General features: G+C 37.8%; 1 protein-coding gene and 2 long non-coding RNA genes across 4 annotated transcripts in view; 2 read left to right on the forward strand and 1 right to left on the reverse strand.

Moving 5' to 3' along the window:
* Nucleotides 1-25476, reverse strand: part of LOC6505482 (transcriptional activator protein Pur-beta) — a 505448-nt gene that overhangs the window by 434200 nt on the left and 45772 nt on the right. The window lies entirely within an intron of this gene.
* On the forward strand, nt 7713-8079 carry LOC116656392. Its single transcript, XR_004311358.1, has 2 exons — nt 7713-7753; nt 7817-8079. It is a non-coding gene; the product is annotated as an uncharacterized LOC116656392 (long non-coding RNA).
* On the forward strand, nt 13835-14724 carry LOC116656391. Its single transcript, XR_004311357.1, has 2 exons — nt 13835-14397; nt 14461-14724. It is a non-coding gene; the product is annotated as an uncharacterized LOC116656391 (long non-coding RNA).

Below are 25476 nucleotides of genomic sequence, written 5' to 3' on the forward strand. Positions count from 1 at the left end.
GTACACCAGACCATGACGACTTAATAAGAATAGAAAACAAAATTAACGAACTGACAGAAAACAATAACAAACAATTCACAATAAATTCACGTATATTTCAAGAAGTCCAACTTATGACCAAAATTCTTAACACAATCGTTGTTAACAAAGAAACAAAAGTAAGACAACACCGACTACAATTAATTACACTTGATATCCAAAATTTAATCGATACAATCACTTTAGCAAAAATAGACATTTTTAATACGAAAATACTAAACGAACAAGATATTAAAGAAATATTTAGACACGAAAATAAACCAGTTGTACTATCAGATCTGTTAGACATCTCCACTTTTAAAATAATAAAAAACCAAGACCTACTTATAATATATATAAAATACCCAATTATAAACAATATCTGTAGCTTGTACACATCAAGGGCAATTGCCCAAAATAATGGAAAATTAATAATAGACGATAAGACAGCATACTGTAATGGAAAATTCTATAAAATAACAAACTTTAAAAAAGAAATATTCAATAACTATTGTAAACTCTCAAACGAGAGCTCGTGTTTTATAAATCTCTTAAATGGAAAAAAGGCAAACTGTTCAAAAATACGAGAAAAAAATAAACAATTTGAAAATTTAGATGAAGGCGCTATTCTCCTCACTGGAGAAAATATTGTAAACGAAACAAAACTAAATGGCGCATTTTTGATTTTATTTAATGAAAGCATAATTATCAATAATATAAAATACATCAACGAAAAACAGAAAATGTTGGATTACATATCACAGTATAAATACAATAATTATATAATAACAGATTACATATTTTCCAACGATTCCGAACTAAGTTTAGACAACATAAGCATTATAAACCCGTTTGTAAAAATAGGAAATACAAAAATATCCCTTGAACTCATATTATTAATTGTAATACTTATCCTTTGTGCCATATATAAATCACGTAAAATAATATTCAAAATGCTAAAACAAATTCAATTAAAACGAACCTATATTGAACAAGAAATAGAAATTCCAAAAAACGAAACCACTGCAGAATCCATTGCAGAAGTTGAATCTGAAAGAAATATTGAAATAACATTTGCCGAACTTAACAATAAAATCACCTCCCTCACCGCACAATTGTAATGAATCGGGACGATTCATCTTAGGAGGGGGAGAATTAACTAGAAGTTTAAGCCATATTTTATATGAATATTATAAACAATTATTTGGGCACTTGCCACCAAGCTCTTTTGAGTCTTTATAATATAAACATTCCCACACTCGCATCTAGCACCCTAACGGAAGACCAAGCTTGAGAAATGAAATAAACAAATTCCCCCTATTGAGCCGGCCACGGCAAAAACAACATTAGACTAAACATCCGCTAGAATCACGCCACTGCGGCTCCCCTTTTTAAGCATCCGTATTGATACCCAAATTTTCCATGCTGATCACAGCAATCCCATTCGGGAAATTCTCTTCGGAATTCAATTCGTAATATACTTCGGGAAGATCCCGAACCAAGAAGGAAAAGAATCAGCTCAAGCCTGGTCAGTCGGAATCTAGCTTAGGTTAAGATATAATGCCTTGTTAGACTTAAGATCGGAATGAAACCTAATAAAGTTTAAATATATATTTTTTTAAAGTTAAAACCCGTCGTGATTATAATTTGCACAAGGCACTGCAAATTCAGAACAATCAATTGGTTAGAACAGGAGCACCTTGCCCACGGCCATGGTCAACGTTCGCAACGCAAATGGAGATTTGGTAGCATGCCGACTCCTATTGGACACGGGTTCAGAACTTTTGTATGTATCTGAACGCTGTATACAAACACTTGGTTTGGCTCGTACGCGATCAGGCATACTGATTACGGGAATTTCATCAATCAAAGCAGAAACTACAAGGGGATGCAGCACTATACGCATCGAATCCCGTATTTCACAAGATCAGCTGGTAGTCCAGGCTCACGTACTTAGAAAGATTACATCATCATTGGAAAGGCAGGCCATCAACGCGTCTGCACTTCGAGTTTTCAACGATCTGCAACTGGCGGATTCACAATTTAGCACAAATGCCCCAATTGACATTCTTTTGGGCAGCGAACATGTTTGGAGTTATAGATATACGACAACAAAGAAAAGCTCATTGCTATATCATCGGTTTTCGGATGGGTAATTACATCACTGTTTTCATCACGCGCATGCAACGCTATGGCACTTACAACGATAATCGACATCGATGCTTATCTCAGAAGATTCTGGGAACTGGAGAGCATAAGACGCAAAACAGAAGTCCAACCTGAAGATGAAGAGAAGGAGGAGGAGAAACACTTTCTTGCAACACATACTCGAGACGAACAAGACATAAGGCATCCGAAACACAATTCGCAGATACACTTCAAAGAGCAGCGCTGCAAAGGTTCAAATCAGTTGAACGACGTTTGGCACAGAATCAACCATTACGTAACGATTACGTAAAGTTCATGAGGGAATACCAGGAGCTAGCCCATATGCGAGAAATCTCACCGAGCGAAATTCCCAAGGGTAGAAATTTCTACCTGCCACATCATCCCTTATTGGGTCGCAAACTTAGAGTGGTTTTCGACGGCTCATATCAAGATGCCAAATGCATGGCGTTAAACAACACGCTCTTGATCGGACCGAATATTTAGAGAGACCTGTTTGCTGTGTGCTTGCGATTCCGTATGTAAGTTAACTGAAGTTAACCGCGCAACGGCAATATCCGATTACTTAAGAGCTCGCTCTGCCCAAACTGCTGACACAGCGTCTGGCCGGATGCTCGTGCATAGGCGGCGAACACTGCACATTTGCGTGGCCGCTATGAAATACATTTTTGTTAGCTTTAAGTTTCAGTTTGTAATTGAGTCTCACACAATAAAGAAATCTTTTACCTAAACTCCGGCACAAGCCGTAAAATTCAATTCACTTGTAAAATTGGTTACTCAGTCTCAAGGGCGGTAACAACGGAGTTAGTAACTCCCAACATAACTTCCAGAGAGAAGGAAGAACCCTAGGCAACCGCCAGGGATATTATATCATCCTCTACTGAAGACATCCTCTCCAGCAACGGACATACAACTATACCTACCCCTTTATCTAATTAATTTGTACAGCATTTGTCACTCCAAACGGGCAATATGAGTTTTTGGCAAAGCCTTTTGGTCTCAGAAATGCACCTTCGGTATTTCAACGCACAGTCATGCAAGCACTTGGAGACCTTGCAAATACGTTTGTTGTCGTTTATATGGATGACGTAATGGTGACTGCTGCAACAAAAAGTGAGGCTTTGAAAAGGTTGCAAATTACTTTTGATTGTCTCATGAACTCTGGATTCTCCTTCAATATAAAAAAATGTTCTTTCCTTAAGTCAACGGTTCAATATCTAGAATATGAAATAAGTGCAGGTGAAATCTGTCCAAAGTCGCTTAAAGTTACAGCGTTAACTACATTGCCAACTCCTCAGTCAGTTTCTGCTTTACGGCAATTTATTGGATTAGCGTCTTATTTCAGGCAATTTATGCAAGGATTTTTCTGTTTTATGAAACCGTTGCACCTTTTGACTTCGGAGAAAATGGATTTTGTTTGGAAATCGGAATCTAAGATGGTTTACTTTTGACATACTGTATAAAGAAAGTAAACGAATGTCTCATGTTGACTTCTTTTCAAGAAATCTGCCTTTATCAGAGTTGACTTGCCAAAACCCAGAAAAACGAGTTAATCTGGCAGAAATATCAGACAATTGGCTTTTTGCCGAACAGCGTAAAGATTCGGAAATTGTTAATATTGTAAATAAATTGAAAGAAAATTCTCTTGCTGAGTTCATTGCTACAACTTACGAGTTGAGAGCAGGAATATTATATCGAAAAATTCAGCGAAATGGTAGAACTCGATCTTTATCAATTTTTCTTCGATCGTTTAGATGGTCCGTATTAAATCAGGTCCTCATCATGCATTTGGGATGGGAGAAGACCTTAGATAAGGCCTTTGACTATTACTGGTTCGATAACATGTGAAAGTACATTCGAAAATTCGTTGTTAACTGTATTACGTGTAAAATGTCAAAGTCTTTTCGGGTAAAGTTCAAGCAAGTCTTCATCCAATACCAGAAGTAAATACACTTTGGCACACCACTCACATTGACATAACTGGGATGTTGAGTGGCAAGTCTGATCAAAAGGAGTATATCGTTGTTCAGGTGGTTGCCTTTACTAAATTTGTTTATTTAACCCACACGCTTAAAATTGATGCTGAAAATTGCATAAATGCTGTCACGTCGGCTTTGTTTTCTCTGTTTGGAGTACCAAACCGCATGATAGAGGATCAGGGCAGATGTTTCGCCAGCACAAGATTTAGTGAGTTTTGTTCACAACAAAAAATAAAATTGCATTTGATTGCGACAGGTGCAAGTAGAGAAAATGGTCACGTTGAACGCATTATGATCACCTTGAAGAACTTATTAGCTGCCGTTGGAACTAGCAATCGATCTTGGCAAGATGCCTTAGGAGAAGTTCAATTAGCTTTGAACTGTACGGTTAGTCGTGTGACAAAGGCAAGCCCTTTAGAATTGTTTATAGGTAAAGTTGCCCGCCCATTGGGATTGATTCCACCCTGCGATATGGTAGAAGAGGTCGGCTTGACTGAGGTTAGAGCACGAGCAGGTCAAAATCTTTTATCTGAAGCAGCATATAACAAGGAGCAATTTGAAAAAACAAGGCTAAAGTTGTAGGATGCAAGGTTGAAGATTTCGTATTGTTAAAAAATGAAGAGAGGCATCAAACAAAGTTAAGTCCAAAGTTTAGGGAGCCTTTCAAATAACTGAATTGTTAGAAGGGGATAGATATATGCTCAGGTCTTTGACAAATAATAGAAAATATAAATATGCTCATGATGACATACGAAAATATGAAGAAATATGAAGATGTAATTTGTTTTGAAAATTATAACGTTTTATGAGAAATTAAAAGTTTTATTTAAATAAACTCTTATAAGTTGATTGAATGGTAACAAAACATTTTTGGAAAATTGCACGAGGTTGTGTAATGGTCAGGTTGGCCGTGACGGCGCACACTAAGAATGTGTGGAAGTTGGTATGAGTGTATGGGTATGCTAATGTCATCCTTATAGAAATATTGCACAGTCATTAATTGCACTGTGATTGGTTCTGTGTGTGTTGTCGCTTTAAGAATTGTCGTTTTAGCAGGACGACACTACACTATGTCGCTGCCGGCGAGTGTGGTTCGGTGGTAAGGAAAGAAAAAAAAGGGACGACGCAGGCAGGGATTCTTGCAATTCGGTCGTCGTGTGTGCAAAACCGAAACTCGCTGTGTTAAAACGATGTCAGAAAATAACGGTGCTGCAACATATATATATTATAATATAAGCAGCTAATTAACTGAAGTTAGCTTTCCTTTTTTGTTTTAAATAATGTTGATAATAGTAAAGTAGAATTATGCAATGTACCATTAGTCCATGTGATGTGCACCATAAGCCACTGTTGAAACATATAGAATTTTATAGTTTTTTTGCCTTCCGTTGTACCTAAATCGTATTATCACTTAAGTGATTAAACCTTCTACTTATTAATGCCACTATTGGATATTTTGATTGGGTTTATATCGTAAAAGCCTCGCTGGTACACAAAGGATTTAAAAATCTTAAAGAATAGAATTGACAAATTTTATAAACAATTTTCTTTCCAAGACAGGGAACCAACGAGTTGGTGAGATGTACTAGCAATTTATGTGGGAATTTTAATTCCTTAACTAATTTCTCTAAAATCAATATATTTCCGATGTCCAAGCTAGCCTCAGATCCAACCTTAAAGAGTTTTGGCGGTTTGTGAATAGTAAAAAAAGCATCCTCTGAGATACTTTCTTCTATGTGTTATGGTGGTTTGGCAGCTGACTCTGATAAGGGACATCTCGGACTTTTTTGCTAATTATTTTTCCTCAAAACTGGAGCCGAAGGGCTCTTGGGATGAATAGGAAGTACTTTAAAACATTTTGTCTCTTCTTAAGGTTAGAAGCATGGACATATTAAACTGTGTTAGATGAGTTCAATGAGTCGCATACTCCTGACTTGGATGGTATCTCCCGATTTTGTTTTAAGACGTGTAAATCACCCTTATCCCCTCCTCTGCAACTTCTGTACTCCTTATCGGTATTATCGAGTATATTTTCTTTTCGTTGGAAAACTACGTCGATCACCCCCATGCCTCGATTCTTACCACGTAGCCTCCGAAGTAAGAGGGGCTCAGAAAAAGATGCATTAAGGGATTTACTGGTAAGGCACTTTTCAAGTAATTAATGTAAAAGTTAGATTATATAGTAGCCATGTAAGAGTACATATATATTCATTGGCGAAATAAATAAATAAACATGTCAGCGAGTAGCTTACAGTTTTACAGTCTGTACTCCAGGACCGCTCAAATATGGCTCTTCACCGACTCTTGTTTACTCGACTACGCAGATTTTCCTTTAAGAGCTTAAACATGGCCCCTTTTTTGCGGTTTATTCGCCGCACGGCTCACTCTAACGCCACTCGACACCATTCTAACGGAATTCCTGGCAGACACAAGTTTTTATTTTGTCCTTGCAGGTAGGAGCTCCTTCTCTAGACGTGCGATCCTTTCCATGAGAGTCGCAATCTGAAATCGGCCTGGGCAGTTCAACTGGTGCGTTTTACCTCGCTTCCCTTTTGAATTCGTGGCCACTGTCGTCCACCATCTGCAGTCGCCAAACTGGCCGAATGCTGCTGATGTGGTTGTCTCAGATTTATAGATTTATACAACTACTCATTTCATTCAACAAAAATGGACGCACAAATTTCTTGCGGCAGGCCCAGTGAGCCCAAGAGGGCATCTTAATCTCTTTCTTAGGTTCATAATCTTAATTACAATTAAATATTTAGTTTTTGGTTGTTTACTTGCAGAGAAGCGCATCATAAAAGAGGTTACTCCGCGGTTAAATTGATCAATCAATGTATGCGTGCTCACATACACATTCACATAAATGATTTCATGTGAGTGCGTTTCAATTTTTGTTTTTTATAACTTTTCAGATTAGCTACCCTAGAAAAAGGGGGAATTCATTATTGGGTTAATGATGAACAATTTTTGTATTATGTTAAATTATATTTTTTTTTACTTCAGCATAAATTTTATAGATGTTTTATACAAAGTGAAGTTTTATAAAAAGTGTATCTGCAAATACACTAAATGTATCTGCCCTAATGTATATATGTAAATGTAATATCCTAAATAACGAAACCTCCATAAAACCAGTATACCCTGCCATACCTATCAAATCATATATAAACAACATTTGTGGGGGTCGCTCGCTGGTTCAAAGCCAAAACAAAACAAAAAAAAGTAATTTAAAAATTTTTTAGGAAAAAAAAAAAAGAAAGCAAAAATAGTAAACAAAAAACATATGGTCTTATTTACCTCTTGAACCCAATGCAGCTAATTAAAAATATCGATAGGCTTAGCTGACCCCAATTGACATTCACCCCCCACCACAGCTGCTCCCCTTTTTGGGAATTCACCCACCCACGTAAGCACCTGTCAAAAAGTGACAATCCCAAAAGATGCATTTCCTGTCTGCCACCTGATTTCACTTTTATTCTGAATCTCGCTGCGGGCAGACCTGTGCATCTGTGGATAAAAATTATTAAACCAGTGACTTAACCTCGTGGAGGAGAAAATTATTGTGTGATTTTTTTATAAGAATAGAGGTGAGAAAATATTGAGCTCCTTGCCATTCCCTGCATTGGCTTAGTGTTTATTTTCCCGTTTAGCGGATTTTTGTTGCTGGATGACCCTCGATGCCCGTGGATTTGGAGGCACCACCTGGCCCAACCTCGGCATCCATCATAAGCACCAGCATCACCACCAAGCTTCAGGGATTATTTTTGCGACCCGTCGCCGAAATTCCGCCGGCCACATCAACCCCTCTGCCTGTGGAGTCTTGGATCTTTTTTTATGTATTTTTTTATATAAAAAAAATTACAAATATCACGTAACTACAACTATTAAATATCCCCGCGAGAGAGGACAAAAATCCAGCAATTTCGAATACCCTTTAAACTTCAAAATTCAAATTAAAAATTTCAATTTTCAAATCCTATAATTTACCAAATGAAAAAGAAGAAAAAAAAGGAAAACCTAAAAATCCATAATTATCAATTTTTATATCATTTTCTGAAAAGTCTTGAATTATTATTTCTAAGCAATCCAATTTAAAAAAAAAAAATTTTACTTGTTAAGCCCCAAACCTGAATTATTATCTTTAATTATCTTTAATTAACTTTAAGTATCTTTAATTATTATTATCTTTACTATTGAATTGTTCTAAATACCGCCACATTAATATCAATTGTCATCGAAAATATCTTTTATGGTTAATGAAAACCACCTTATGTTAATTTATTTTATAAGAGATTTTCCTGAATTATAACGTTAACTAAAATGAATTTATATTAGACCTTTTGTTTGGGCAACGGAAGTAATCTCGCCACCCATGCAGTTAAATAACAGTTAGCCACCTCAAACATCTTAGCCAAGGAATTTTATTTTTTTTTCTTCACCCCCAAAACAATGCTATTTAGGAATCCTTCTCCCAGGACCCTTCCTATTCGATCTACGACGATTCGCGTGACGACCATGTCCATACTGAAGGTACAAGAACCACTCCCACTTTCCCTGAGCACGGCTGGAGCCTGTTAGTAGATCGAAGTACCTTCAGGACATGTGCCAAACCGTTACAGAACTATGGCGCCCAACGTGGGGCAACGACGTGGCTTTAATTATCCTTTAAGGATATTCGAAAATATAAAGTTGCAATGCCCGATTTCCTTTAACCTTTTCTTACCCCGAATAGTATTTTTTTTTGTTTTTTTTCCTCTTTATTCAAAGTCAATTCTTTAATTTCTTTTTTTTGTTTGATTAGGTTTTTTTTTAAATGAGATTATTCATGCTCCTAAGCTGGGAGTGTGTCCCTCTTCAAGGAAGTTAATCAAACAAACTTCTATAGTATTTTTTTTGTGGAGATTTTGTTTTTTTTGATTGAGATTGCTCAGGCTTCGCAAGTATGGAGTCTGTTCCTCTTCAAAAACAAGCGAAATTCCAGTAGTAATTGTTCATTCCGGTTTTATTTTTATATTTCGACTTGAATTGAGATTTTTTTTGTTTTCGCAAGCTGGAAGCGGATTACTCTTCAAGGAAGAAATTCATTTAAATTTTATTAGAATCTTTTGGTCATTTTTGGATCGAGATGGTACAAGCTTTGGACGAACGGAGCTTTTCCCTCTCCAAATAAGACATTTGAAATTAAATAAATAATTTTAGTTCCTTGGCTAGGAAGAATAAAATAAAATAAATAGGCTTTTAACTAATGGCGAGAGTTCTGAAGGATAAGTCCCAATTCAAATTTATAAACAATAATTTGATAACGAAAATTGATAATTCACCTTTATTGATCAACAGTACCCATACATAATTAATTTCTTTACGTAACAAAACATCCATTACCCCACTAAAATTATTATGCAAATTTAAAGTAACAATTATAATAATCATTCAATATCATGGCGGTTAGACGAAGTCTTGAAAATATCCCTGCATTGTCACAGCCTAGGGAATCTCATATTTGCACCATTTGCAATGAAGCTAATGAGGAAGCAGAATGGACTATAACCGCATGTAGGCATCAATTCCATTTGAGGTGTCTCACAACTTGGCTTGAAACCAACGCCACCTGTCCACTCTGCAGAAGGGCATGTAGTAGAAGCGAGTTAGGGAATCCTGAAGCAGGTGAAGCCCGACAGTTGATCGAGGTAGTGCCATCGACTGGCAATAGTCAGCGTACAGGCACCATTCCGCGTACACGGCCTCAGACCAGGCAGGGCTCTCGTAATAATCGAGTTGCCACCACCATTCCCAGGGTAACTCGGAATACCATGCAGAATCCCGAAAGGGCGAACCATACGCGAAGTTCTTCGGCTGGCAACGGCGTCTCAGAAGAGCGGGTACACCAAATAATAGCAGGGGCCTTAGAAAATCAGATGTCGAGCTTGGCAGCGTCAATCTCTAATCAAATTAGTGCCACAATGGCAAATTTAAATCTGGGTCCAAGTCGTAGAGGATCACGGGGCGAAATTCCACTCGAATGGGATAATGAGGTACCCAGTTTTGTGTCTAGGGGTAACCCACCTCGCGATAATATCCGAGAAAACGTTCCGTCAATAAATCGTTTAAGCAATCACTCAGTAGACAGACCAGATAGAGTATCTAGCATAATTTCAAACTGGAACCTCAAATTTAGCGGATCCAACGGGGAAATCTCTATCGAGGATTTTATATATCGAGTGAATATTTTAACCACTCAGTGTCTAGATGGAAATTATGATTTGCTGTTTCAATTTGCAAACTTATTATTTACGGGTCCGGCATTGAAGTTTTATTGGCGAGTACATCGGTCTCCCCATCTCACAAATTGGTTTTGTTTGTGTGACCGACTAAAGGAAAGATATCAGGATCAACGATCAGATCGCGATATCAAAGAATCTCTACGACGTCGGAAGCAGGGAAACACCGAAACCTTTGATGACTTCCTAGATTCGATGCTAGGGATCGCGGACGCGTTAAGAGATCCGTTGTCTGACTCCGAAATAACGGAAGAGGTCCGACATAATCTTAGGGCGGAATTGAAACACGAGTTGTTGCATGTTCCAACCCCAACCTTGGCGGCGTTGCGCACTGAATGCCACAGGCATGAAGAGTTCTTCAAAGGATTTCGTAATAGAGCCGTCCCGCGAACAAATACTCGACCTTCGCTTAACGAAATTCAATTCATTAACCAGACGGAGGAAGATTTTGATGGCGACCAGGAATCAAATGAAGTTTGTGCCATTCGTTCGACGGACAAAATCAAATGTTGGAACTGTGACGAAATAGGTCATCGTTATCAAGATTGTTTAAAAACTCGTCGCATATTTTGTTATGGGTGTGGGTCGATTAACACCTATAAGCCCAATTGTTCGAAATGTCATCCCGGGTCGGAAAACCGATCTCGGGATATTCGCCAAAACCATTAAGCGAATATCCTTTTCAAATCTCGGAACCAATCAAATCAGAACTCGATGAAGACAACCTTAACGTAAACCCTATCAAATTTACTCCCTATCATAGACGTTTAGACAAACCACTATCGGACGGTGAAAATAAGGACAGTTTAACAGCCTCAAGAGTTAAAAGTCGTAGCGCTGAGCGCATTCAAAATTATTTTAGAAACGTTCGGGAGCTAAAGAAAGTCGTAATTTCATCACTCTTACACAAGCATAACGACATTCGTCCATTTTCACAAATACAAATATTAGGTCAACCATATTTAGCTCTGCTGGATAGCGGAGCCAACAAAAGTGTAATAGGTGGTGCTTTAGCGAAACGCATACTGGCGGAGAAAAATAATTTTGAGTCCCGAAAGGGGATGGTAAAAACCGCCGATGGGCAAATGCAGAATATCGCTGGAGTGATCACCGTATCATTGACTTTTAACACCAAGCATGACAGCATAGAGTTTCTAATAGTACCGTCAATAAATCAGGATGTTATTTGCGGCATGGATTTCTGGAAGAAATTCGGAATTTCCTTATCTTTAGTGGGAAATATAAGTGAGATAAACCAAACGGAAGGCGAAACGGAAAAAGACCAAATTCATCTTTCTCCTTCGGAGAAGCGTCGTTTAAAATCGGTAATAAATTCTTTTCCGTCCTTTGAGGTAGACGGGTTAGGGAAAACTTCTCTAGTAGAACATTCTATCGACACAGGGGAGGCCAAACCTATCAAACAGAGATTTTATCCTTTATCCCCTGCCAGGGAAAAACTTTTATGTGAAGAAATTGATAGAATGATCACACAAGATGTAATTGAAGAAGCACCTTCATCAGCGTGGTCATCACCAGTAACGCTGTTAGTAAAACCAAACAAGGTTCGATTCTGTCTAGACGCAAGGAAACTAAATTCAGTCACCATAAAAGATGCTTATCCGATGCCTATTTTAGAAGGGTTGTTGAGTCGATTGCCACCCGTGCACTGTATTTCGAAAATTGATCTCAAAGATGCCTTTTGGCAAATCGAGTTAGATTCGCAATCAAGGGCGAAAACAGCGTTCACAGTCCCCAATCGACCGTTGTATCAATTCAAACGTATGCCATTTGGATTGTCCAATGCGCCGCAGACTCTCTGTCGACTAATGGATATGGTGATTCCATATAATATGAAATCTCATGTTCTAGTTTACCTTGACGATTTATTAGTTCTATCTTCAACATTTGAGGATCATCTGAAACACTTAGCCGAAGTAGCTGTCCAACTTCGAAAGGCGGGGTTGACCATAAATGTCGCGAAAAGTCAATTTGGCTTGAAACAAGTACAGTACTTGGGTTTCATAGTAGGAGAAGGAACGTTGCAAACCAACTCTGAGAAGGTTAGAGCAGTAGCCGAATTTCCCGATGGGCACTCAAATTAAGTTGGCCCGATGGGCACTCAAATTACAACGATACACCTTTCAAATTGAACATCGAAAGGGATCGCAGAATATAGTTCCCGATGCGCTTTCTCGTTCTTTCGAAGAAGCGGATGCGGAAAATGCTATTGAGTTAGAGCTTTCACCAACAATTGACTTAACGTCAAGTGCCTTTCAATCCGAAGAATACACGGCACTAAAAGACAAGTTTATCGAAGCCGGATTACCCGATTTCCAGGTTATCGACAATTTCCTTTACCATCGAAATTGCTTTTCCACAACTGGAAATAGAGATGGGGTTTGGAAATTGTACGTTCCAACTGCCCTGCGAGAGGATGTTATCCGCGCTAGTCATGATCAGCCTTCTTCGGCACATGGGGGCGTAGCCAAATGTTTGGAACGTATCCGACGAAATTTCTTTTGGCCAGGATTGGCTTCAGACGTTCGGCAATATATTGCAAAATGTGAATTGTGTAGGACGTCAAAGTATCCAAATCATAGCCAAAGACCACCTATGGGAAGCCAGATCATCAGTGAGCGACCTTTTCAAAGATTGTATATTGATTTTATAGGGCCTTTTCCACGATCGAAAAAAGGCAATATAGGTATTTTCATCATTCTTGATCACTTTTCCAAGTTTACTTTTCTAAAGCCTGTTCGGAAGTTTTCGTCCCATATCATTATCGACTTCTTAAGGGATGAGATCTTTGCGTGTTTCGGAGTGCCCGAATCCATTGTAAGTGACAATGGATCGCAATTCAAAAGTCATGAGTTTGCAGCCTTTCTTACTAAGTATGGTATTAAGCATATCTGCACTGCATCGTATGCCCCTCAAGCTAATGCCGCCGAACGAGTTAATCGCTCCATTAACGCAGCGCTCCGAACCTATGTACGTCATAATCAGAGAGAGTGGGATATCATCCTGCCCAGTATAAACTGCGCGTTGAGAAACTCCATACATCAATCAGTCGGAGCTGATCCTTACCGTATTGTGTTTGGTCAGTACATGATAACGCATGGAAAGGATTACACGTTGCTTAGGAAGTTGGATCTGTTAAATAGTGGAGCAGGACATATAGAAAGAGAAGACGAATTTACAAACATTCGTGATGATATTGGGAAATACTTAAAAAGGGCATTCTCGAAAAATAGAAGGACGTACGATCTGAGAGCAAGACCAAAATCGTTTGAAGTAGGGGAAGAGGTGATTAAACGAAATTTTCAGCTTAGTAATTTGGCATCGAATTTTAATGCTAAATTGGGGCCAATCGGCATCAAAGCCAGAATAAAACAGAAAGTTGGCTCTGCCATTTATAGATTGGAAGACCTTAAGGGGAAGGAGCTAGGCAATTTTCACGCTAAGGATATCTGGAAGGCCTAATTCCAACTCGCCGACCTTTTTCAGCTTTTATTTAGGCATGAATACCAAAATAAAACCTGTGATGTGGGGGTCGCTCGTTGGTTCAAAGCCAAAACAAAACAAAAAAAAGTAATTTAAAAATTTTTTAGGAAAAAAAAAAAAGAAAACAAAAATAGTAAACAAAAAACATATGGTCTTATTTACCTCTTGAACCCAATGCAGCTAATTAAAAATATCGATAGGCTCAGCTGACCCCAATTGACATTCACCCCCCACCACAGCTGCTCCCCTTTTTGGGAATTCACCCACCCACGTAAGCACCTGTCAAAAAGTGACAATCCCAAAAGATGCATTTCCTGTCTGCCACCTGATTTCACTTTTATTCTGAATCTCGCTGCGGGCAGACCTGTGCATCTGTGGATAAAAATTATTAAACCAGTGACTTAACCTCGTGGAGGAGAAAATTAGTGTGTGATTTTTTTATAAGAATAGAGGTGAGAAAATATTGAGCTCCTTGCCATTCCCTGCATTGGCTTAGTGTTTATTTTCCCGTTTAGCGGATTTTTGTTGCTGGATGACCCTCGATGCCCGTGGATTTGGAGGCACCACCTGGCCCAACCTCGGCATCCATCATAAGCACCAGCATCACCACCAAGCTTCAGGGATTATTTTTACGACCCGTCGCCGAAATTCCGCCGGCCACATCAACCCCTCTGCCTGTGGAGTCTTGGATCTTTTTTTATGTATTTTTTTTATATAAAAAAAATTACAAATATCACGTAACTACAACTATTAAATATCCCCGCGAGAGAGGACAAAAATCCAGCAATTTCGAATACCCTTTAAACTTCAAAATTCAAATTAAAAATTTCAATTTTCAAATCCTATAATTTACCAAATGAAAAAGAAGAAAAAAAAGGAAAACCTAAAAATCCATAATTATCAATTTTTATATCATTTTCTGAAAAGTCTTGAATTATTATTTCTAAGCAATCCAATTTAAAAAAAAAAATTTTACTTGTTAAGCCCCAAACCTGAATTATTATCTTTAATTATCTTTAATTAACTTTAAGTATCTTTAATTATTATTATCTTTACTATTGAATTGTTCTAAATACCGCCACATTAATATCAATTGTCATCGAAAATATCTTTTATGGTTAATGAAAACCACCTTATGTTAATTTATTTTATAAGAGATTTTCCTGAATTATAACGTTAACTAAAATGAATTTATATTAGACCTTTTGTTTGGGCACCGGAAGTAATCTCGCCACCCATGCAGTTAAATAACAGTTAGCCACCTCAAACATCTTAGCCAAGGAATTTTATTTTTTTTTCTTCACCCCCAAAACAATGCTATTTAGGAATCCTTCTCCCAGGACCCTTCCTATTCGATCTACGACGATTCGCGTGACGACCATGTCCATACTGAAGGTACAAGAACCACTCCCACTTTCCCTGAGCACGGCTGGAGCCTGTTAGTAGATCGAAGTACCTTCAGGACATGTGCCAAACCGTTACACATTCCAGAGCCTAATAATATTCGAGAGGGAATAATTCAAACAGGCTAGACACAAATCCTTTCCCATGCCATTATCATTGGCATCCTAAAAAGGGGTAACATCAAACCCCTTTTGCTCCAAAATCATAAACAAGTGCCCATCCTGGGAACCTACATGTCAGCATAAAACTTTGACCAATCAAAACTATTCAACCATAGTCCATCTATGCTGCCAGCGTCGCGGTCACCGATAAAAGCCATAGTTATAAGAAAATTTAATTTGAAAAATCAGTTTATAATCAACGATCAATCCAATAGGATATTTAAAAATAAATTTATAAAATAAAAATCTTAATTTTTATTTTTATACCCTTGCGGAGGGTATTATAATTTTGGTAAAAAGTGTGCGACGCAGTGAAGGAGACATCTCCGACCCTATAAAGTATAAATCGACTATATGAGTCGACTATATCTTATAGCTGCCATATAACTGATTGATAGGGAATGCCATAACTTGGTTGTTTTTCAAGCTAGAAAGATGGGAGTTTCAATGGATTCCTCTTTGGGCAAAATAATTCGATATGCCAAATTTCATAAGGAGCGGCCAACTATATACGATCCGCTATATATCTAATAATATAATATGCGTGTCGCCACCTAGCGGGCTAATATGTAAAAATAATATGTACTAGAAACAATAATGGTCATCGCCACTACACGGCCTGCATAATTCAATATATGGTGAAATTTGATCAATTTCTTCTCTTAGGTGTACCGCGGAAACTGTGGGTGATAGAACCTATGTTTGCTCTGGACTTTGGTTCAGGGGAGCCTAAAGGTTATGGAGCAGGTAAAATTATGCGTGGAGGAAAAAAAAAGTTGGAAATTGTCGGCCTGTGTAATCAAAGGGACAGAAACCAAAATTCCAATCATATTGTAGAAAACAATAGAAGTCAAAATTATAATAACCGTGGGAAATACAATTATCAAAAATTATAATTATAATTATTATTATAGTTTTAATCAAAACTAGCAGTACCCTGCCACGTTTCGCTGTGGCATATTGTTGTTGCACGCATAAAAAATAAGTCAAACAAAAAAGAATAATTTTCAAATTAATTAAATTCTGTAATACTTGTGGGTATACAATATTCTTTGTTTCTCCTCCTTAATCATTCATTATTATTTCTGTATTTTAGTACATAGGTTGCTCTTCACTTAAGCACCTTGTGATACACGACATTTTTTGTTTTATTATCAGGCGCAAAAACAAACAACGCAGATGGTCTTCCGACCCGTGAACATGCCACGTATAATTGACCATGGGAAAAACATGAATGTTCTAGATTTAAACCACAAACTTTTAAGGATTGGCCTTGTGATTTGTTGATTGTCATGGCAAATGCAAGACGTATCGGAAATTGAAGTCTTTTAAATTCAAACGGCATATCGGTTGGGATCATCGGGATCCTCGGAATGAGAACTTCCTCACCTTTGAATTTTCCTATCATTATCGTAGCGTAAATTACATTGTTCATCAATTTACTAACCACCAAACGCGTACCGTTGCACAGTTTTGTTTGGTTTATGTTTCGAAGCATGATTACTACGGAGCCAACCTTTAGGCGTAAATTGTGCGGTGGTAAGCCAGGCACGTCCAAAGAGTTTAAAAATTCAATTGGATAGTTGGTGGCTTCATCTTCATTTGTGACGCAGTCAATAGATTTGAATGAATGCATTGTTCCAATGATCTTATTTTGAATTATGTAGTTCAGGTCATCTACATCTTTATTCTTAGCCGCTAAAATTGCTCGCTCACTCAACCATTCATTATTTTTGTAGTTAGAAATAATATTTGGAAATACATTGTTGATAAGTTCGTCTTTTGATGAGACAAAATTACAGAAATTATTTGGAAATGATATTAAACCGCTCGATTCTATCTACAAAATAAAAACCAGATTCTTTAACTACATTCTATGTAAGTACAAAAATAAATACCTTAAATGTCGGATTAAAACCTCCTTCTTCGATAATGTCTGCCCCAAATGACGTCATTTGGAAACAACTATTGTATTTTCGAGTATTTGCAAGAAAGTGGCGTGATTCTTGTGTTTCGCCGCAAAGCAATGAATACAATGGATCTTGTGGCGGAGTCAACACTGGCAATTTCACTTTACCATTAACGCAGCATAATCCAGGCGTTTCTCCGGAAAACTTTAATGCTCCACAATACTCGCAAACAACGTCCATTTGCCCAATGCAAACGCTAGGATGCAAGCTGTAATCATTGCTGCAATCGTATCGAAACGCAGCTCGATTCAAATCAGCTAAATATCTGCGTCGCAAATTGAAATCTATTTGAGAAGCACGAAGTCGAGCCATACTATTGCGGCGCTGTTCACGTGCAATTTCTCGTTCTTCTTCAGTCCTTTCATATGCAATATTTTGTATTCTTCTTGCATTACGGCTTTGTCGGGAAAGATTCGACCGTCTTGGTCGCGGCATTATTAATTAAACTTCACTTCACTTCAATCCACTTGTTAATTATTTATTTAATAGAAATAGTTTTAATATTGATTTCAGCGCAACACAATCTTTTTGGTTCGTTGTTAAATTTGAGAGCCTGACTACGAATTTGACTTCGTTTGTAACTGACATTTTGACATTTGACATTTTCTTCTTAGGTGTCTGCCTAAATAAAAAAGTATGGGCCAGGGAGGAACGCTGTCGAATGTCCTTCTCCTGGCTCTAAGCTACCTCCCTACCAATTTTCACTCAAATCTGTTCTTCCGTTCTTGATTTATAAGTGGTGTAACATAAAACACGATGTTCTTTTATATATATAGATTTCTATTTGAATCAAAAGTATTTTGAGAGTATCTATAATTATAGATAGATACTCTTAAAATCCTTCAGGTCAAAACTCTCCAAATTATGATCAATTTGTCAATGTGCCTCAAAAACTATCAGATCAGCAGAATAGACCAGAACCAATGGAAATAGTTGAATATTTTCAGACACAAGCCTCTCAAGAAACACAACAGCAATAAAAATAAAAAATAGTAAAAAAATAATATTCTGATAGGTAAGTGTTAGAGAAGACATTAGTTTTTTAAAACTAAGGAAGATAAAGTGGAAGGTTGGTCAGTGGCCGTAACATGTGGGAGTTTTACACCCACAGGTTTGGTTTTTTTTTTTCTACCGTACTTGGCTGTACCGTACTTGATGTTCTTGGACGAAAATATTCTCTGGCCAAAAGCTGGCGGAACAAATTGTCTTGAACATCTGCAAGGGCACACGTATTTTGAAAGTTGACGTGTGCCTGGTGTATGAATATTCAAATTTTGTAATGTAAACCACCTTTATGTCGACTTTGTTTTTGGCTTTGATGTAAGCCGAGATATCAATCTCAGAAGTATCAGGGGCAAGCCGGGAAACAAATATGTGTTTCGATGGTGGGATCAACTGCATGGGTTTTGGTGCCTACTAATACAGCGGCATCAGTACGTACCGGGGGTCCGGGCGGTTGGTTGCCCTGTTTGGTGACTGTTACGGGGGTTTGAATTATTAGGTCTGGGATCACTTGAAGCGATGCCACAGAGAACATATCAGACAATTGCTTATTAATTCTGAGACATTCGGAAGCCGAATTTTTCTCAGGTCCAGCCCTTGGGGTGGCCAGAGATATAAGCGGCTGCATAGTTGTCGGCTGAGCAGGCTGAAGATTATTCGCCACAAGCACATCACTAAAAGAGGATTTGTTACTCTTTGGAGACTCATTTAGTAGTTGAAGACTACTAAACTGTGAATCGAGCGCACAGAGTTGGTCATTGATTTTACGAAAACCACTAATCAACTCCTTGAATCGACGAGATTGTCGTATTACACGACTTTAACGCACAGACCAATTTAAATTCCATAATTATTAAAAATTTAAAATAATTAATTTATTAAAAATTCAATAATTAATCTATTAATAATATTGATGCACCTTGTACCACCGTACCAGGGAAACGAAAGGGGGAGATTAAAGAGAGCAGTAAGTACGAGTTAGTAAAATGCAAAGAAAGAGAAATAAGAATCTCTACTCGAGAATAGAAGCAATAGAATAGAAGCAACACCGTAAGAGATGAAGAAGCAGAGCAGGGCTATGTTTGGAAGGAAAATTAATCAAATTATTATTTTACCTCCAAATATATCACTGCACACGCGAAGCGATACTAATCTATAAATTGTAATTTGTTTATTTTTTTTTTTTATGTGAATAAAAATAAACACCGATTGTTTATGGAAAGCTAATAACCAAATTTTATGAAAACGCAGAGCGCACAAAAAAACACGTCCGCTTTGAGATAAAGAGAGGAAGTGAGAGGAGAGGAAGTATACTTATTCCTATATTTATGACAATGAAGTAGAAAACCAAATAACAGATATATTTGTTCGCAAAATAGGTGCAGCGGGCATTCCAAAATTTCGTGTGGCTATCACTGTGGAAGTCCACGAGGGGATGACCTGCATGCCTTGGCGTGCGCGGGGAAACTCTGTATATAGCCGAAAAATTAAAAATGTTCTGTAGGGATCCGATCAAAATGAATTATATACCAATCGAAAGGTATTGTTTCAATAAGATAATTTTTGTCGAAACATATTCCAAAATTTATTTGGTTTGGGAGAAATTAGGGTGAAAGTAAAAAAATTTTTAATCACTAAAGTGGGGCTGGTGGACACATTTACACATCCCGAGATTGTAATGTGTGGGTGTAGTTCGAACTCCCTACGTTGTTAGCCAACTTCTAACGTGGGGGTGTACGGGCTGTGTAGTTAAACAGAACCAAATTGCAAGATCGACTGCAAGGTCCAGAGGATATATCTTGGGGACGTAGAGTAGAGAGAGGAACAGGCTCAGAAGAAAGAGACAGAGAGAGAATGACCCACCCGACCTTGGCAAGATCTACGACGTTTGATTCGTCCCATATCACAATCCTCTGTGATACCTATTGTGGTTCCAGCATGGCTATTTGAAGTTTCGGGGGCGGATCTGTAATCGCCTTAAGGCTTCATGGGGTTCCTAATACTCAAATATAAATTGGAGCGATCTTAATTCATTTTTCCCTATCGGGTATTTCTATTTCATTATAAAATTTCTGCTTAACAGCTGCTTTATATAATTTCATTAGAATTCATATTAATATATATATATTTATATTTAGATATAAAGAAGAGATCTAAAAATATTGGTTTAAATTCAATAAATCAGTTAAACTACGTTTGGAATTAAAGTAGTAATTAAATTAAGATTTAGAAAATTTGCGATTTCACTAATTAAAATTATTCATGTAATTATTAATCCAAAATTATTCAATTCATGCCTTGCCAAAATTTACTGTTTGCGTTGCAAATCTATTAAAATTTAATTTAGTGATATTCACTCAACGATGTTCGCCGCCGTTGAGCTCAAGGACAGGAATAGCTAGAGATGTTTATAATAATTAATTTAAATAGAACAATAAATTAGCCTGGCCATGCTCGAATAATTTCGCAAAGTTATCATTATTCAATTAAGTCTAAATTCTTTCCCTTATATTTTCATATCACTTATGTATATATACATAAATCTATATATTTATAATAAAATAACAAAGGATATTGGAAGGATAGGAATCAGCTCCTGTATAGTTCCCCACTCATTGCGGATCAACAAGAAGCTAACGAGCCACGACAAGGTTTGATTGCATGCATCGGGAAGGAGAAAATACTAAAATGCGGAAGATTACATAGTTCCCCACTCATTGCGAATCAACAAGGAGAGCCGCAGACGGACCCCAAACCACAAGCTCAAGGTTGTCAACTCACAACTGAAGAGCAAAGAGTGCAAGGGCCAGTAACCAAGGAAATTCAAGAAGTAGAAGTCACCTCCTATCTGGCATGGGTAACATGCATCTCCAAAAGGGAGCAAGAAGCAAGGTCAAGAGAGGACCAAGAGTCCTGTATGCGCACTGACCAACCATAAAGAAGGTATTCATGAGATGCCCAAGGAGAATGGTTAGGAGGGCGCGCAACAAGGCGAAGGAGACGGGTCGGGTAGAATTATCGCTGGTATCTTACCAATGTTGGAGATCTCACCCACATGATTCAAAATTTTTTTGTATTTTTATTAACATTAGATTTTTAATAATTAGTTTTAAGATCCACAATATTTTCTAGCGCAAGGGTACACATCGATTCACTGAGACGGTCCAACAACAACGCACCTCAATGGTGGGGGGAGAATGTTGGCACCTAGTGCCAAGGCCTACTACCCAATCAAGATGCATCAACAGGTCACAATATACAAGCATCAGACCTACTAGCCTATTAATAACACGGTGCGACAGTGAAAAAACACTTGTGAAACGAGATAGTGTAGGTTGTTAATCTGGTCGAAGAGAACTCAAAAATATTTTTTTTATATTTTTGGAACCCTCCAATTTTTATTTATTTAAAAAAAACCGTTTTTCGGGACTTTTTTGCGCTTAAAAATTCCTGAACGCGTTTTTTTCAAGCGATTTCAAAATTTTCGCTGTTTTTCAATAGTTAAATGTTGTAGCTTTTGAAAAAAAAATATATCTTCGATTTTGTTGAACAAAAAGGACAAAATTTTTACACCTGAAACTGAAGTTTTCGACTTTTATTCGTGTTTTTCGGATTTTGATGCCAGTTTTTCGGTACAACTTACAAAAATTCGGCCATTTTTGATACATATCAATGTCTCATTAATTCTGAATAAAACGAGACAAATTTCATCAAAAAATAATGAAAATTGGTGAAGTTATAACACTTTTCCTAAAAAGAGTTAATTCAACCTAGCGTGCGCTCCGGAGTACCTGTGTGTATAAGACAGGAATATGCTCTTCTTCTTATAGTGCTCCCACGGTTTTATTGACTTTTTTTGGGAAAAGCGTTCAACTTTTTTTGGGAAAACTTCAACAATTTTTATTATCTTTTAATGAAATTTGTCTCGTTTTATTCAATATTAATGAGACAATATTAATATGTGGCATAAATGACAGAATTTTTGTCAGAAGAAAGCAATATACTCTTATTTTTATACACATTGTTTCTCCGAAGCCAGCGAAGCCGAAATGCGTGTGGAAAGCAGTACATGTACAGCGAAGCCGAAATGCGTGTGGAAAGCAGTACATGAACAAATAATCTGAGTCAGCAGATTCAGCAGATTTTGACCTTTCTTAGATTTAATGATGTATAATTTAGCATCTTATATAAGAGTTGTTCATCTGAAATAAAGACACTTGCGAGATCAGAGTCAATAGTCTCGTTACTCAGTGTTGAAACTACGGCACTTAAAATTTAACTACTTCATGTGATCCTGTGTAAAACGATTCACAAAGTAGGACTCTCTAAAAACTATCTACTTCGCGTGGCTCCAGTGCAAACGGACCACAAGTAGAATCCGCGGCATACCAGTCTACTTTAAGTGTTGCTCCCGCGAAACGGACCACAAGTAGACCCCGCATTACCTAACCACTTCGAGTGTTGCTCCCGTGAAACGGACCACCAGTAGACCCCGCGTTACCTAACCTACTTCGAGTGTTGCTCCCGTGAAACGGACCGCCAGTAGGACCGGCCGATAAGGAATCAGCCGAACCACCATACCACCGGTACTTGAGGAAAACCAGCCCAGGACTTCAAGCACCCCACATCAACTCCAGCCTGATCACAGCAAGCGCCTGGTCAACCCGAGCAGTCCCTTGCAGAGTCCAGGTAAATTTAGTCAGACTATTTACGGTCTTTGACTACGACTCCGGGACCTACCGCTACTCCCGCGAGTTCAAGTTTGACGTAGTTGCCGCATAACGCTCTACGGACGAACAAAGATATTAATTATAGAAAAAAAACTAAAGGGCGTGCAAAATTCGTATTAATCTACAATATTCTTTCTTCCGCAGAATAATTTCATAATTAACAAAAGGGATTTGAAAGCTTTGTATAAATTTCAGCAGGCCAATATTCACATTATTACACTGCTTATAGTTACAAATTCATAAATAATTCGCTGGAGTTTTCTCTCCGTGTAGCGAAAAGGGGGGCTTGTCGTCGAATCCAAAAATATATTAAAAGATTGCGATCCCGCGTCGAATCTCTGCACTAGTTAATTCCAATATTTCATCCATTTCGGCTTCCAGATAACCGCATGCTGGTTGCATAACCTGGTACTAGCCGGTTGCATAATAGGTGCTAACCGATTACATAATATTATAATGTATTAATATTAATAATTACTGGCACGTGGCACTGGGGGGTAATAATTTCATGAAAAAACTGCACTGCACTGAATTTATAACATACCTGGCATAAAATCTATAAACACTATTAACTGAATCCCACTAATTTAAAGCACTTTTAAATATTTTTTTAATCTTGCCTCAGATAGCAGCCTTATTGCTTTCAGACTCTCCAATGCGAATCTAGCCTTAACTATGCTAAAGAAAAAGCTTTTACATAACAGCACTCTTATCTTGATATGCAAAAATCATAGATAAGAATCGCGTGATGTTAGTTCGCTTATACAATGTAACCGCAGATCAATGATATTAGATGATAAGCTTTTCTTTGTCTATCTTATGACCGCTCTTCGTATGAGTGCCTTATTGGAAATCCACACACTACACCACAGTTAATGCTCCTAAAATCTTATTAGCAGGGGTCATTAACTGAAATCACTAATATCTACTAATATTTTTATTTTATTTTATTACTTGTATGTCCTTTAAGTGGTAGGGTTCTAAATTTTCCCTGATTCATTCACTAGTTCATAATAAGAACGTCCTACATTCTTTTTCACTTTGGCTTTAATAAAAAGAGGTGCTAATTTAGCGTTAAACTTCTTGCTGGCATTGCTTTGTGCGAAATTGCGAGCAAGGACTTCTTCACCATTTTTAAATTCTACCAATCTAGTCCTTAAATTATAAACCTTAGCGTTTATTTCATGTGCCAAAGATATATTATTCTTAGCTTTATTTCGAATACACTGCAAGGATCGGTGCGCTGTATTTCCGTATTGTCCTTTAAAAGATTGAAGTTTCTCAGCAGTTCGTAGTCTTTCCCGTGAAGAACCATATTCTGACCGAAGGTCATAAAATAAGGCGAAAATCTAGTACTTTGATGGATATTGGCTCTAAGGGCTCCGGCAGATGTCTATCCCAATTGGAATGATCTGTGCCGATGTATGCGCGTATTGCGGCGAGAACTGACATATTTAGGCGATCGCTTGCGTTAGCCTGGGGCGAATAGATAGCTGTACAAATATGCTTGGTTCCGAACCGGGTCAGAAATGATTTGAACTCGGCCGATCGGAACTGTGAGCCATTATCGGTTAATATCGTCTCAGGAACACCGAAGGTATAAAATACTGAAGTTTCGAGAAATTCACAAATCCGGCTCCAAGTAAACTTCTTGATCGGATGTAAAAAATGGAACTTAGTATAATGATCTACTATGACTAGTATGCCGATATTCCCACTTTTGGATCTGGGAAACGGACCTAATAAATCCATGTACAATTTTTGAAAGGGCCTATCTGAGGTTAACGGCTTTCCCATCGGAGGTTTCAACACTACTTTGGGGCTTTTCGTTGTGCGCCATACGAAACACTTCAAAACGTAATCCCGAATTTGCGAAACCATTCCTGGCCAAAAGAAAAATCTTTTAAGATTTACTACCATTTTCCCAATGCCGCAATGAGCTGCGTTTGGGGGGACATGTGATCTGTATAAAGTTCCTTGTCTTAAGTTTGAAGGTACCCATAATTTCCATGCATTCATTTCTGGGACAACGTTACCAGTGGCCTGCTCTACTCTTTTATAAACAAAATTATCTATAATCTTGAGATCTGGTAGCTTAGACTGATTCCGTTGGATGTTTTCAATCAGATCCGTGTATTCTGCTGATTGAAATTCAACTGAGGTCAAATCTATCAATGGACCGAAGTCTTTGATTTCAGATACCGCTGGTTCGTGTTGACGGGAAAGAGTGTCAGCTACTATGTTTAGAGTTCCACGTCTATGCT

This window comes from Drosophila ananassae (genome assembly GCF_017639315.1).
Source record: "Drosophila ananassae strain 14024-0371.13 chromosome 4 unlocalized genomic scaffold, ASM1763931v2 tig00000054, whole genome shotgun sequence".
Lineage (NCBI taxonomy): Eukaryota > Metazoa > Arthropoda > Insecta > Diptera > Drosophilidae > Drosophila > Drosophila ananassae.